Consider the following 16,165-nt stretch of genomic DNA (forward strand, 5'->3'; position numbering starts at 1 on the left):
CACAGCCTGGAGGGACATTTGGGAACACATTAATAATAATGACCTGATTATAATGACTTTCATTCCTTTTACCGTGTTGGGGCACCTGAGCCAACGATACCTTTATTCTATCAACGATAAGAAAGCAAAGCTTCTGTTCCTGCTTGAGTTACAAACCACCAGAGAGGTTATACTTCCCAGAGGTACAGAGTTCAGATTTGAGTTCTGTCGAGTCAATACAGCAACAGCCTGGGACCATCCTGCACAGGTCAGCTGGATGGGATGGGTAGAATGGAGTAGGTGCTGGGGGGCTGAGTGAGGAATTTGCTTCTATTATTTCCAAGGAGACAGTGCCAAGTTCGAGAGCTTTCCCCCGGATATCTTAATTTATGAGAGAAAAAATAGCATTGTGCCTGTTCTTTGCTTTTCCTCCCTCTGTCTGTCTCTCACGCGTACCATCAGAAGATGGCAGCAGAGATCGCTCTCTTCCCACTGTGGAGGCTCCCCCTGTCCTGTCTGCCTGGCAGGATGCAAATGTTCACCAGCAAACTTATGGCAGAGTCCTTTGCAAAAACATATTGATTTCATTCAAGGAAGATAAATTCATAAACTGTACAACAGTATTCATCAGTTCATTTTGGGGGAATGCGATCTAGGAGTTATGCAAAAATAAAATTCCCAGTGGCGGGCATCCTCTGTTATCTCTTCCATATGCACAAACGCTAATGCTCAGGACAGGGTGAACTGCTACTGAATCTGACAGCTGCCTTTCCAAGTATCCTTGCTTAACCCAGAACCACTGTGTGGAGCCCATCCAGGGCTCTTACTGAGGTGTTGTCGTTCTTTTTTTTTTTTTTTTTCACGTAAACCATGTACTCCAAATCTCTGACTGACCTGAAACACCTGCATGGGTTCTGCCCACATTTCTCAGCTCTTTCCTTTTCTCTTAAATATTTTATTTATTTATTTGTCAGAGAGAGAGAGAGAGAGAGAGAGAGAGAGAGAGAGGGAGAGGGAGAGTGCATAAGTAGGGGGAGCAGTAGGCAGAGGGATGTGGAGCTCAACCTCAGTACCCTGGGATCGTGACCTGAGCCAAAGGCAGATGCTTAACCAACTGAGCCACTCATGTGTACCTCAGTTCATTCTTTTTCATCCTGGCCCTCAGTTTTGCTTCATACCCTGGTCCTGAAGCTAAAGAAACTCACTCTTCCTGGTTTCTACCTAGAGACATAAAGGCGAGTGTGTGTGTGTGTGTGTGTGTGTGTGTGTGTATGTTTAGGGATATAGATTGGGTAACTTTCTCTTCTTTCTAATCACTACAGGAAAAAAATTTATCCTGATTTTTTTTTTTTGGTTCTTTTCTACTTTTCCACTCCCATACCTATTGTCCAAAAGGGTATTCAAATTATACAGAGCTGCTAATCATGAATTTCTAGAAAGCCCTCATGACAAGGTAATAGAACATGTATACAGAATATGTAAAATATTATTTTATTTATTTTTTATTTTTTTTAAAAGATTTTTATTTATTTATTTATTTGACAGAGAGAGATCACAAGTAGACAGAGAGGCAGGCAGAGAGAGGGAGAGTGAGAGAGGGAAGCAGGCTCCCTGCTGAGCAGAGAGCCCGATGTGGGACTCGATCCCAGGACCCTGAGATCATGACCTGAGCTGAAGGCAGCGGCTTAACCCACTGAGCCACCCAGGCTCCCCTAAAATATTATTTTTAAATTGATGTCCCTTCAGTTACAGCAGAATACCTGACTAAGCTGACCTACTAATGGGGGATAATTATACCACGTATTGAGAAGGGAGGCAGTCTCAGGCTTGGTTAATTCAGCAGACCAGTGGTATCTGTGCTCTTTCTTCCACCTTCTTGCCTTCCTCTCGTGGCTATAAGCTGTGGTACCCAAAGGACTACTTTAAACTATGATATCTACAAGGACACATAAAGGAGACATTTTTTTCCCATGTATTTCAATTTGTCAGGAGAAAAGAATCTTTCTTAAAAGTCATATACTTCCTGCCAGGTCCCATTGCCCACAACGAGGTCATGTGACCACCTCTAACTCAATCACTACCTATAGGAATGGATTTACCTGGATGGGTTTACACCAGTATGACTCTACCCTGGAACAGGGCCACCTCCCTTAAGCATACTGCTATGAATACATGAACAATACTGGGTCTCTTTCAGTAAGAAAGAAGTATGCCATAGTTATTGGATAGACAAAAGGCATGATGTACAGAAGTGCATAGTTGTACCAGTAGAGCCCTACTCAAGGGTATTCCTAAAGAACAGAATGAAAGGGAGCTCCTCCCCGTGAGCAGAACTTTGAGCCATGCACCTGACTACTCACTTTGCCTGGAAGGAAAGGTGGCAAGTGATATGCAGCTATAGTGATTCCTGGGTAGTGGGTGATGGTTTGGCTGGTGGTCAAGGACTTGGAACAAACCAGGTTAGAACACTGGTGACAAGGATGTCTGGGGGATGAGATATGTGGATGGACCTCTCAGAATGGCACAGAATATGAATATATTAGTGCCCATATGAAAGCTAAACAGAGGACAACTAATAAAGAGGCTTTCAATGATCATGTGGCAACAAAATATGAGTGCCCAACCTGCCAACACCAGAAACTAAATTCAGACTCCTGACGTGGCTCTGTTTTTGTTTTGTTTTGTTTTGTTTTGTTTTTGAAGGGACAGCAATTTGTCCTCTCCACAGTGTTTATGACAGAATCACATGTGTGGGTTTTTGAAATGACTCATTTACCATAATGATATTCTACACAGTTTCTCTCCTGACCAGGATCTCACTTTAAAAAAGGGTTTATAGGGGGCGCCTGGGTGGCTCAGTGGGTTGGAGCCTCTGCCTTCCGGCTCCGGTCGTGATCCCAGGGTTCTGGGATCGAGCCCCACATGGGGCTCTCTGCTCAGTGGGGAGCCTGCTTCCTCCTCTCTCTCTCTCTGTCTGCTTCTCTGCCTACTTGTGATCTCTGTCTGTCAAATAAATAAATAAAATCTTTAAAAAAATAAAAATAAAAAAAGGTTTATACCCATGAAGTTCATTGGCCTTATACATGCTTTTATGTATACGTATACTTAATTCATTCATCTTCTATATACATATTCATGACTCCAAAGAAGATGACTTAATACAGCAATAGAATGGCCAGTTGAACATTTGGTTTTAAACTGATGGGTGAAAACACATTTCAAGACCAGGTGAGATTCTCCAAGGTACAGAATATGCTCTGAACCATCACGTAATATATAAAATATAATGCTCTCTCATAGACAAAATACATGCATCTGGGAACCAAAGGGAAGATGTGGTAGTGACTTCTATCACTGTTACTCCTAATGATTCCATAATGAAGTTTTGCCTCCATTCTTGCAATTTGGGTTCTACTTCTTTGGCAGTGTTGGTTCCCAAAAGATACACACTTTTACCAGATACACAATAGGACTTCCACTGAACTGAGAACTGAGACTGCCACCTGGCCTTTTGAGTTATTTATGCTACTTAACCAACAGGCAAGGGAGGGATTAGTACTCTGCACTTGCTGAGATGATGATGTGATTACCAGGTGGAATTAGGGTTGCCATCATGTAATGGGATACCAAAAATGAACTGTAATATAAACTGTGGACTTTAGTGATTATGATGTGTCAATGAAGGTTCATCAGTTGTAAAAAACATAACACTCTGGTGGGAGATGTTGATAATGGGGGGCTATCCAGGTGTGGGGGTGGGGCGCATATGGGAAACCCTTGTACTTTTCTCTCAATTTTGCTGCGAACATAAAACAGCTCTAAAAAATAACATCTTTAAGAAAGTTAATGGAAAACTATAGTAAGCTTATACAGGCATAGATCCTTCATGAGTAAAGGCTTGCATCCCTTTGAGAGGTAAAGTGCCATGATTAGCTGGGGTGCTGAGTGAGGACAAAGGGCATATGGAATGGACAGTGAGAGAAGTAAGTTATAAAACCTGACTGTGACCATGTAACCCTTTGGGGAAACAAGGAATGTATTATACAAGGAATAGTTATACATATTTTCTAAGCTGCTTGATACTTCCTTGCTTTGATATATTTTCAGTTTGTATTATTTATTATAATTATTCACTCTTGTTTTCCCCTCTTCCATTGCCTCACTATTGAACATGAAGTGTCTTAATTGCTATATACTCATGTTTTGGTATTTAAGGTTATAAGTTATTAGAAGAAGAATAAATACTGCCTACAAATAAACAAACTGAATTGATATATGACATGTGTCTTCCCTGTAGGAGAGAAAGAGTGAGTACATCTTTAGTTTTACCAAGGATAGTTTCAAGACAAAAGCATGATATTGTTACTACCTTCTCTCAGAAGTTAAATATGGATAAAGTGGTATACAGTATTGCTGAAAAAACAAAAGAGTGGACTATGCTTGATTATTTGTTTTCTTTGAGTTAGTGATTTCATTTCATTTGGATATATACAGAGAAGTAGGATTGCTAGATCACATGGTAGTTCTATTTTTAATTTTTTTTTTTTTGAGGAACCTCCATACTGTTCCACAGTGGCTGCACCAATTTACATTCCCACCAGCAGTATGAGGATTCCCATTTCCCCATGTCCTCATCAGCATTTATTATCTCTTGTCTTGGTACTACCATACTAACAGGTATGAGGTTATGGTTTTGATCTGCATTTCCCTGATAATAAGTGATGTTGAGCACCTTTGCACATGGCCATTTGTGTATCTTCTTGAGAAAAATGTCTATTCATGTCCATTGCCCATTTTTTAATTGGCTTGTTTTGCTATTGATAGGTTTCTTATATATTTTGGATATTAACTCTTCATCAGATATGTGGTTTACATATATCTTTTCCCATTCCATATGTTGGATTTTCATTTTGTTTGTCATTTCTTTTCCAGAACTTTTTAGTTTGTCATAGTCCCACTTGTTTATTTTCACTTCTGTTGATGGTTGCTTTAGTGTCAAATCCAAAAAATTATTTCCAAGAACAATGCTAAGGAGTTCTTCTTTTTTAATTTTTCCCTAGGAGTTTTACTATTTCTGGTGTTACATTTAAGTCTCTTTATTCCATTATAAGTCGATTTTTGTGAGTGGTGTAAGTTAGGGGTCCAGTTTCATTCTTCCGCATGTGAATATCTAGTTTTCCCAACACTATTTTTTAATTAATTAATTAATTTCAGTTTGCCAATGTATAGTACATCATTAGGTTTTGATGTAGTGTTCAGTTATTCATTAGTTGCATATAACACCCAGTGTTCATTACAATATATGCCCTCCTTAATATCCATTACCTAGTTACCCCATCCCCCTACCCTGCTCCATTCTGGAACCTTCAGTTTGTTTCCAGGAATCCAGAGTCTCTCATGGTTCATGTCCCTCTCTGATTTCTTCCCAGTCAGTTTTCCCTCCCTTCCCCTGTGGTCCTCTGGACTATTCCTTATGTTCTGGATATGAGTGAAACCATATGATAATTGACTTTCTCTGCTTGACTTATTTCACTTAGCATAATCCCGTCCAGTTCCATCTATGTTAATGCAAATGGTAGGTATTTATCCTTTCTGATGGCTGAGTAATATTCCAACATTATTTATTGAAGAGACTCTTCTTTCCCCATTGAGAATTCTTGATCCCCTTGTCAAATATTAGGTAACTGTATATGGCATGGATTTATTTCTGAGCTCTCAATTCTGTTCCATTGGTCTATGTGTGTCTTTTTTTTTAACGTCAGTACCATACTGTCTTGATTAGTATAGGTTTTTGATACAGTTTGAGGTCTGGTGTAATCCATCAGCTTTGCTCTTCTTTCTCAAGATTGCTTTGGTTATTTGTGGTCTTTTGTAGTTCCATATAAATTTTAGGATTGTTTCTTATACTTCTGTGAAAAATGCCATTGGAATATCTGTTGTCAACTCAGCATCACTGCCACCCCCTTCTAAGGTGACTTCTGTATCAGAGAAGAGAAACTGGGAACTACATTTTCCTTCATTGTGTGGTTCTGCCAATGAGAGGAAGTCATACAAGATATGCAAGGTAGACGATAAGGAGAGGCCATTAAGATTCCTTAGCAGTTGCTGTCCAGATATGTGATAATATATCGGAACTTCATAACAAGCTCTTTAAGAACAACTCTCTTTGCTGCTGTACACTGAAAAAGTTGGTGGGGAGATTTCTAGAGGATATTGAAGGTTCCAGATGCTTCACAATGAACTCTTGAGAACAACTTTTGTGCTTCTGGTTGATGTTTCTGTGGTGATTTCGATGACCTCTTCTCCCTATGTTCTTCCAACTATTTGGTAAGCCTGAAATTTTCAGCATTTGAACCTTTATTTCTGCAATATTAATACATTTTCTGTGTTCCTGATCTAATTTCAATCAATTTAAAGATCAATTAAAGGTCTAACTTCTGTATTTATGAAATACTTTTCTATTTTTTATGTGCATGTGTGTTATCTGTGTATATATGTGTGCAAAATGGAAAGAAAGAGGGAATTTATAATTTTAAATTATGAAAGAATATATCATTACTGTGAAAAATGAACTATATGGAAGTATAGAAAAGAAAGTTCCTGTAACTTCCTTCTTTTTCTAAATTGTTTCTCATTTTTAGCCACTGTTAAAATTTTTTAGTGCTTTTCGTGGCTCCTAGCATTTTTGTATAGATGCAATTCTGTCTTTTTTACAAAACAAAAAATGGATTTATACTGTATATTTTGTTCTATAGTTTGCTTTTGGGGATGTGACAATATTTCATAGCCCTTCTTCCAAGTATGTATATGTAGTTGGCACAACTTTATTGTTTTTTAGTTTAGTATGCCATTGAATGGCTGAGCCATCATGTACATAACCATATTTACCACTGATGAATATTCAAGTTACTCAATTTTGCCTTATTTAAAATAATGTTATAAGTGGCTATTCTTATAGAGGATATCCTTGCATATCTGCCTCAATATTTTAGCAAGAGAGATACGTAGAAGTAGACTTGCTAGGTCAAAGGACTCATGTACATCACATTGTGATACATTCTGCCAAACTGCCTGAAGGAAGTCTCAGTTTGGTTTGCAAAGATGATTGGAATTTCTCAAACAACCTGAAATCATACATCAGACACATTCCTACTAAAACCAAGAAAAGAGTTTTTGAATTTGATACCTACCATGCTACTAACCTATAGTAGACAACTTCTACTTGGAAGGAGATTAACTTTGGAGGGTTCTTTATATTTCCACTGAAGGCTGAAGTGCCCCGGGGAGAAATAAAGGTGAGCTTGCCTCTGACCTGAACTCACCAACACTGGCTCATTGGCTTATGTCCAAGGACCATAATCTCAGTCATTTTCCAGAATACAGCATGGACTGTGGCTGTGTTAGAATATATTTGCCTCCAGCTTCTTGTTTTTAGACGTGAATTTAACCATTCTTGAGATCATTACTCCTCAAAGGACCACTGGGTTTCTCAGCTGATTAACATGGAAGTGATCAGAATATACAGCACCACAGCTTATTAGTAAGAAGTGGGCAGAATTTGGTTCAGATACTCCTGTAAGTGCTGTCTGACTAGCCTGATCCCTTGGGGATGGAAAATTTGAGCCAAGGATCTTGTTAACAGAAATTTTTTCTCATTAGGTACTTCTTGGCTCTAACTAAAGTCTAACTTGGCTAGTCCCAAAGAACTAGGATATAAGATCCAGATTTGAAATTAAGAGGAATTTTAATATGAATGAGTGGGAACTGACAATTACTGAATGCTCACTCTGGGCCAGACAATTTATATGGATTGTCTAAATTAGTATCCATGCCACCCTGTGTGATAGTTGGCCACAATCCCATTTTTCCAAAAGGCAAACTGCAGCAGCGGGTACGTAAGTAAGTTTGACTAACATCATCCAGCTGGTCATTGGCGCAATTGGCATTCAGTGTCAGGTGTGTGTAGGGCCAGAATCTATGTATCCCCACTTACCCATCCTGCATCCTTCTGCTCTCCTGGGACTACTGTGTGACTCAAAGGGAAGAGATGAACTAGACATATGAATGATGAAATCTGGGATTAACATTTGTGGTTTATGTTTATCACCTCTCTGTTGTTTAAGGGAAGATAGTTCTTCACTTCACAAGGGTGTTTAGTGGCATCCTTGACCTCTACCCCTATATGCCATAACAACCACCACCCAAGATGTGATGACCAAAAACATCTCCAGATATTTCTCCTGTTTGAGAATTGATTTAAAGCAGAGATAGGTCAAGAGAAAATAGAAGGAGAGGGGGAGAGAGAGAGAGAAGAAGAGGAAGAAGTAGAAGAAGAAGAAGAAGAGGAGGAGGAGGAAGAGGAGGAGGAGGAGGAGGAGGAGGAGGAGGAGGAGGAGTGGGGAGGGAGAGGAAGAGGAGGAGAAAGGAGAAAAAAATCTATGGAGAATTGCTGTCAGGTTCCCCGTATTCAGTGCATATGTCTAAACAGATTGGGGAGTAGGGGTGCATTTTCAGCATGAAATGAAGAAAAACAGGTTTATACTGACTTCTTGAGCATAAATAGGAAAGATGTATGTACACTTAGTAAAAATGTGAAAGTGTTATCCTTATGGGGACTTTGGATAGGTGTAATAATTTCAGCCTGCATCACAGTCTCTCAGAGAAGAAAAAGTAGGCAAACAATTCCAATTTCTAATTATCGAGTTGTTTAAAATCCTCTATGAAGGTGGTAGTACAGGCTTAAAGTTAGATGTGCATTTCCTTCTGCTCCTAATCATTTGATGTAATCCCTTGGATCCAGCACAGGAGTCTTTAACTGTTTCGTGCCAAGCCTACTGGGAATGCAGGGAAATGGGCATATGTGGCTGCTGGCTTCTAGGGAAGTAACATGGTAAAGTGGAAAGAACACTGGACTGGCTAAAGATCTGAATTCTGGCTTGTGACTGTCCTTATCAATATGTATGCCCTGGGGCAACTCACTTTAATGATGTGAGTCCATTTATAGAATAATTAAAAACCAAAACCCAAAACCGAGCATGCCTTCTTCTGCTGAAACTAAGATGTGATAGGTTGGCTGCATTAATGCCCCAATCCCATTGTCCCCATCTAGACCCTTTGCCATGTCATTTTATAGTCCTTCTGCTCTGATGCTGGGCGTAGCCATGTGGCTTGCTTTGGCCAATGGGATATTACCAGACTTGATGTAAGCAGAGAGTGAAAATGTGCTTGTGTGTTTGTGCTTATGTTTCCCTTCTGTCATCACTATGAAAAGGATATATCCCACTCATCCAAGGAGAATGAGAGGCATGTGGAACCAGGTTGTCTTATCTTTCCAACAGAGGCTACCCTAGACTTCCCAGATATGTGAGCAGGCTCAGCCAAGATCAGCAAGAGAGGCTGAGGTGATCCTACAGATGTGTGAGCCACGGACACTTATTTTTAGTTAGCTGTTATATAACATCATTGGGACCATGGATAATGGATAATAAAGTATGTGGGATAATAATTTCAGGAGAAGTGGATCTTTATTTAGGAAAAGACTTTGATGAACTTCCTTGAGTGTGGAAATTGAGTCTACCCTTACTAAAGGCAAGATCTAGAAGGAGAAGGCAAGAGAGTTGAATCACTCTGCATTAAAAAAAAAAAAAAAAGGAGAAAAAAAGGACTTGTGAGTTTCTGAAAGCAGCCTGAGAGAAAAGAGATGGAGGATAGAGAGGAGGGTGGAGGAGAGACATTTGGGGAGAGAGAAAGGAGACAAGCCAGATGGAGGCTGACCAAGGAGGCCTCAGTCAGTAGTGGTGTGGCAGGAGGAACTGCTCAGTTGTGGGGCACGAGTCCATTTTCAGTGGTTTGTTGTTCTCTGGACTGCTATCATCATCCTAGGATAAATCAAACCTCAAGTAAAAGTCAGCAACACACACTCTTTTCTTTGTACCATGTCTACCCCAATCCATGATCCATGGAGTCATCAGATTGACCTTAAAAATAAAATCATTTCAAGTCCCTCCCTGCTTACAGTCCTCTCTGACCACCCCTTCACCCCCATCCCCTTCCCACGGTGCTCCAGCTGCCTGGGCCGCTTTTTGGTTCTGAGTCTTCCCTTCTCAGTGCCTGCTCCCTGCATGCCACAAATACTTTCCTCCTACCCTCATTCATGCACACACAACCTGGTGGTTCCTTCTCAGGCATCAGGCCTCAACCTCCATGTCTGCTCTTCAGAGAGGCTTTCTTTGACTATCCAGCCTAAAAGAGGGTCCTGGTAGTGTACCACTTCTTTTCTTGCTTGCTGGCTCTTACCATCACTATGTGACCATTCTTACTGTAGATCTTGGCTGCATGGCTATCTCTGCCATTCAACTGTGCGCTGTGAGGGGAGAGACCATGGCTGCATTGCTTGCTCCTGTATACTTGGGGTCTCGCACAGTATGTGGCTCCCAGTAGGTAATCTGGTTTGTATTTAGGGAGGGAATGGATGCGTGAGCAGTCTCATGTTAGTGGTTCTCCGGCAATGACCAGAAAGAGGCACAATGGGCTTGATATGTCAGGAAGGGACAGATCACCCATAGGAAGAGAAACTGTTTCTTAGACCCCATTTCTCTGAAGACAGAAACTTAGAGTGAGTACTTCCAAGGACCCAGAAGAATCCATGGGAGTGCCCATCGACACAGGATCTTGTCATTTTCATCCAAGTGTTCCATGAACAGCAACCTCAGAAGGCTGGAAGAACTGGGGATGTCCCAAGGGCAGGCATAGGGATTTTATAAGGGTTTGTCTTTGAAAAGTGAGGGGTTTGGGGCTACGGTTTCAGGATTCTTTGAGAAAACGGGCCATTATAGAAGAGTGAGAGATTTGTATGGTTCTAGGGAAAGCTGGCAAGGGGGAAGGCTAGTGAAATAATTGCACAAGATGGCGGGTGCCTTGGGAAGCATTCAGCCTTGTGCTGATCTCCCCCTCTGCAGGGCTCTCTCTGATGGATAAACTGGCTCCTTTCTTTAGCTGGTACTCTGTTCTTCCCTTTATAAAGGAAAGGAAACTCGATGCATCCCAAATGGTAGAGTGCATTTGCAGCTCGAATACGTGATATTTAACTATGATGAATTACTTGGGCTAACATAAGGTTGACAAACCTCAGCTGTGCATCACACGCTCCAAAATGAAATAGAAATCAACGAAGCAGCTAAATGCCCCTTAAATGCCAATCCCCTTTTCTGTCTAAACCCCCTTCTAATTCTTTCATGGAAATAAGGGGAAGGAATCTTCATTATATATTCATTTTCTGAATCCATTTTGCTCATTAGGCTGAAATAAGGGGTAGGTGAGGGTTTATTAGGGAGTAAGCATATCTGATAAGCATTAAATTACTTCTGATGGCTTTATGTATTTAATAGTGTTAGCAAATTAGCTTGGTCTTTGATCTAATGGAGTTGATGTTGATGAGGGCTGTGGATTTTAACCCTATGAGTTAAACAGAATGCTGACCGGGAACAAGGTGGGGTGACTGAGGAGCCCGTGCCTGCACTTCACTTTTGTCCTTGGAAGTGTTTCTCTTGTTCCCTGTTTCTCTAATCGCCTCCCTGTACATGACTTCCCCCTCTCCAGCCCATTATCTCCAGTACTGTCCCTGGATATCAGTCTTTGGGCTCTGAATGCCTCCTGCACTGTGGTACCTGACCATCCCCATGTTGCACACAATTAATGAGTCAGATTTCCTCTCCCTTATGACCTGTTCTCTTCCAGACTCTCTGATCAGCTACTTGTCACACCATCCTCCTATGACTCAAAATCTTACTGTTATCCAGATCAGCACACACATTTAAAAATGGCTCTTTCAGTATTGTTGTCACTGTTGTTTTTAGCTCACTTTCGTGACTCATTGTGGCACTGCCTCTTCATGTTCTCAGTGAGGAGGGTGTCAGACTCTGGGTTAGGTGCTCTCAAGACAAGGGTACAAGGCAGGGTTCCTGCCCCTCAGAATCACATAGTGTAGACAGAAACTAAATATGTCAATGGATAATTATAATCTAACAAACATATGATATTTATAAGGCACACAAAAGGCCACCTAAGGGTGGGAATAGGTGGTGAGCAGAGGCTTTGACAACAAGATGACCCTAGACTTGGCTGGGAGGAATGAGATAAAGTGTGTCAGGTATTCGTGTTAGGGGTGTCAGGATGCTCCCATTGCAGTCTCCAGTTATCTTTAAGGTTTCCCCTATGTCTTGAGCATTTTGAATATAGAAGGTGCAATCCCAACTTACCCATCTTCAGTCAAGTTTCCTCCAACTTTGGGAGGATAGATTCACAAGTCAGGTGCAAGGTATAGAAGCCATGGTTCTGACAGGAAAAGAGACTTTCCAATACAGAGATTCTTTCCAGAAGGGAGGACAGGGTTTAGGAACTATCAAGGGAAACTGAAGCATACAGTAATCAGAAATATGGGGAAGTAATATCAGGATAACTTTCACCCCAGGTCTTTGGAGGTGAGGAAACAGGGTCTAAGGAGGTTGGCTGCCCACTTTTGATATAGAAGCTCTTGTCATAGATGTAGCTGATATCAAAGCCTTGCCTGAGCAAGAAAGATCAGGACAAGGAGTATCTATAGCCAACCTTTTTTGTCTCCTGCCCCCATTGGCCAATCCCAAGCAGAAGCCAGTGAGCAAAGAGGCCCTATCACATGATGTGCAGAGGCCAGCTTTCCTGCAGAGCAGCAAGACAAGGCAGAGAGTGAATCTCCCGGTGAGGGTGAGGAGGGAGAGGAGTGAAGACTAATCAACACTCACAGAACACTTTAACCCAAAGGAAATGAGACCCATGTCCAACTGGCTTGGCCATCGTTTCCTGGGAGGGAGTTCCTGTTTGTAATTTGTAAGAGTAAAACAGAAGTCAAAAAGGACTGGGAGGAATGAGGTTGTGTGTAACCATGCTAAGCAGAAAGAGGAGTTTCATTTTACTCAGTTGACTCTGGCTTCTAGGAATGAATAGGTCATAAAAAAAGAGAGAGAAAATAATCTTTGTGTCAAACTTATATGGCAGAGATGGCTGGTGGCCTATCCCATGACTATTCTCCATCCCTCTTTAAATATACTGATTTTTGAGCCCAGCAAAAGGGTTGCAGTTCTCAGTCTCCTTCCTGAAAGGGGAGAATAATAAGTGGAAGTCATCATGTCGACTTCCAGGGGAGCCCTGTCTTGGGATACCTCTTTTCACTCATTACCTTTCCTTCCTTTCCTACCTGGAATCATGGCTTGTGTCCATCTTGTGTCCTTAGGGATGAATTCATGCCCTAAGGATGGTAGGGCTCAGTTATCCCAACTGATTCTCTCTGTCAGTCAAACACAAATTCTAATGGATACACTACCTTTAGATGAGTCAGATATGCTTATAACCTCTTGGCAGGGCAGAGGGCTTGGCAGCAAAGTAACCACGTAAGGTTTTTGATCACCTTGCACGTAGCAGGTACTTGTGTTTTGTTTTTGGATGGATTGCATGTTGTAGCAATAATTTCCTCTGCATCACATCACATATTGATGGTATGACAAATGCATTTTCTGAACTAAAAACCGGACTCTGCTGACAAGCATGAGCACATTCAGAGGCACAATAGGAAATGACAACGGACATCAGAATTACACTAGACACAATTAAGAAGGATCTTTGGGCCATTTGTAAGTGAATTCCCCCACGTGGAGATTGTGTGGCATTTTGTGCCTTTGAGGAGTTCTAGTAAATTTCTTGTGCAGAGGTCTGCAAACGCTTGGCCTATGGGCCAAAGCTGGCCTGATGCCTGTTTTTGTCAATAAAGTCTTATTGGAACACAACTAAACCCAATCGTTTTACATCTGTCCATGGCTCCTCTTATGTTACAAAGGCAGAACTGCTGTTTGGCTCTTTACTGAAACAGTTTGCTGACCTTTACTCAGTTATGACCACATCTCATGTCTGGAACCTGGAACTTATTTGAGTTTTGGAACTGACTCAATAGTTTAAATTCTAGAGAACAGTAGTATGAGTAATACTGAAAGTTACTGAGTAACTGTTGCCTCCTATCCTCACCCCGAGGAGGTATCAGAATACTTCAAGTCAATCAGTTACATCGCCAACAATGGCTTAGCCATAATTGATAATCATTCAGAATTGCATTTTAGGGAATTTGAGAAATGGATTATTAGACAAATTTAGGTTTACTATTGCCTTGAGGCAATTTATTTGAAAGTTTTCATTTTCTACCAGGTATGGTTTTAGGACAATGTACTTGAAAAGGTGAGAGATAGAATGAGCACAGTGAATTCATCTGGTGTCAAAAATTCTTTGTAGTATCTAGCACATACAAACCCCTAAACACTGAGATATCTTGATTTGTTCTAATTTACTACCAATCCAAATAACTAAGCTGTAAGTTCTTTATGATCCAGATTCTACCTATGGGGTGATAACATGCTCAAAATTTCTTGATTAACTGATCAGGTTGGAAGCCTGCCTCCACCAATTAACAGCTGTACGATCTTGGGCAAATTACTTAGCCTCTCTGTGCCTTTTTGTGTTTTTTTTTGTTTTTTTTTTTGTTTTTTTTTTTTTTTTTAAGTGGGAACAATAGTAGTAGCTCACTATTAGAGTTTTTAAAAGGATCCAATGAGCTGTCAAGCATATAGATATGCTTAGAACAAAGCCTGGCATATTTTAACACTCAGTACATGTTGACTATTTCTGTTGTTAGATTCAACTTCCTTTTAATCTCCTCAGGCCTCCTGTTTTCATGCTAGCTCATAAAACCAGCCTGCTACCAGACAATGTTAGATATTTCATTAGGCAATGTTGGACATGTTCATATGTTATTCATTTCATTATTAGAATCCTAATCAGGTGCGCTCTACAAAGCAAAGTCCTGTTCTGGGTGTCCCCTCTGTAAAAATTACGGCTGTGTGTTTATAAAGTTGCATGTGTATTTATTCATTAAATGAATCCACAGTTTCAGTTAACCTGGGGAATAGAATATTGATTTAAACCATACTTTAGGAGGCTTATCTATCACTTTGAACAAATAAAAACTTATATGAGATTAAATTTCACTGCATGAGACAGGAAAAAACAGACTCCACTGAATACAGCCTGTAGTTGTAAGGCCAAGTTCTAGAGGGATCATCAATATACTGGGTTCCTGCTTTCACTTTTTAATGATCTCTGTCAACTCTGATAAAGATGCGCTCACTTTCATTGCAGCAGAATTCACCCTGTCCTGTTATTATTATTTTTTTTTAAAGCACACTTCAGCCTATCTCTATCCCAGAATTGGCGTCTCTACCCTCAGGATTTGTTAATGTTGGAGAGTTAATGTGTTTTCAAGAAATTCTGTCTTACATTGGCTGTGGGTTTGGAACTTTCTCTGGGATTCTGCTAATTTCTGAACGACTTTCATTGGGGGAGAAAAAGACTATGAGTTGCAAGCCCAGAATTCACCAGCAAAACCCTGCTATCCTTTCTTTTCTCAGCTCCTGGGCTTGTAGCTGGATGGCTGAATCAAAAGCTTTCTGAAACTTTATCTAGTTTTAGAGGCAATCAGTCTTGAAGACAGTCTGTCTGGGCTTGTGGAAGAAGCCACAGGTTGTACCTTGTTTCCTGTCCCTAGACTGTTTTCTTCTGTTCTTTTAGTATTAGACCTTTAGCTCACATGCTCATCTCACCAAGGACTCTAACTTCTTGCCTCCTTTTAAACCAGGGATGGCCACATGGCTTATTTCTGGCTTCATGGAATGTGAGCAGAAAGGAGGCATGGCAATTTCATGTTAAACCCCACATAAAGGTCATGGTCCCTCCATGTTCTTTTCCCTTTCTGGTGGTTGGAACACAGCAGCTGCTGGAACAGCAGCATTGGACCACAAGTTCTGAACAAAACACTGAGGATGTGAAGCACCCATACAGAAGGAGCCTGGGTCCCTGACCACCCACAGCTGCACAGCCCAGACTTAGCAAGGTCAAACTGTCCTAGAAAGAGAAATGAACTATTTTGTTTAACCCATTATTATTTTAGTCTTGCTGCAGCAGCTAAACTGGTATCCTCACTAATGGAGAATTTGGGGTTCAGATGTGGGGTGCTGCCACCATAAGACATAAAATGTGATGCACTGTTGTCACAGTACTGGGTAGTAAAGACACAGCTATTTCCAGGCAGAGAGTTGGTGCTGCTTGTTGT

This window comes from Lutra lutra, chromosome 7 (genome assembly GCF_902655055.1).
Source record: "Lutra lutra chromosome 7, mLutLut1.2, whole genome shotgun sequence".
NCBI lineage: Eukaryota > Metazoa > Chordata > Mammalia > Carnivora > Mustelidae > Lutra > Lutra lutra.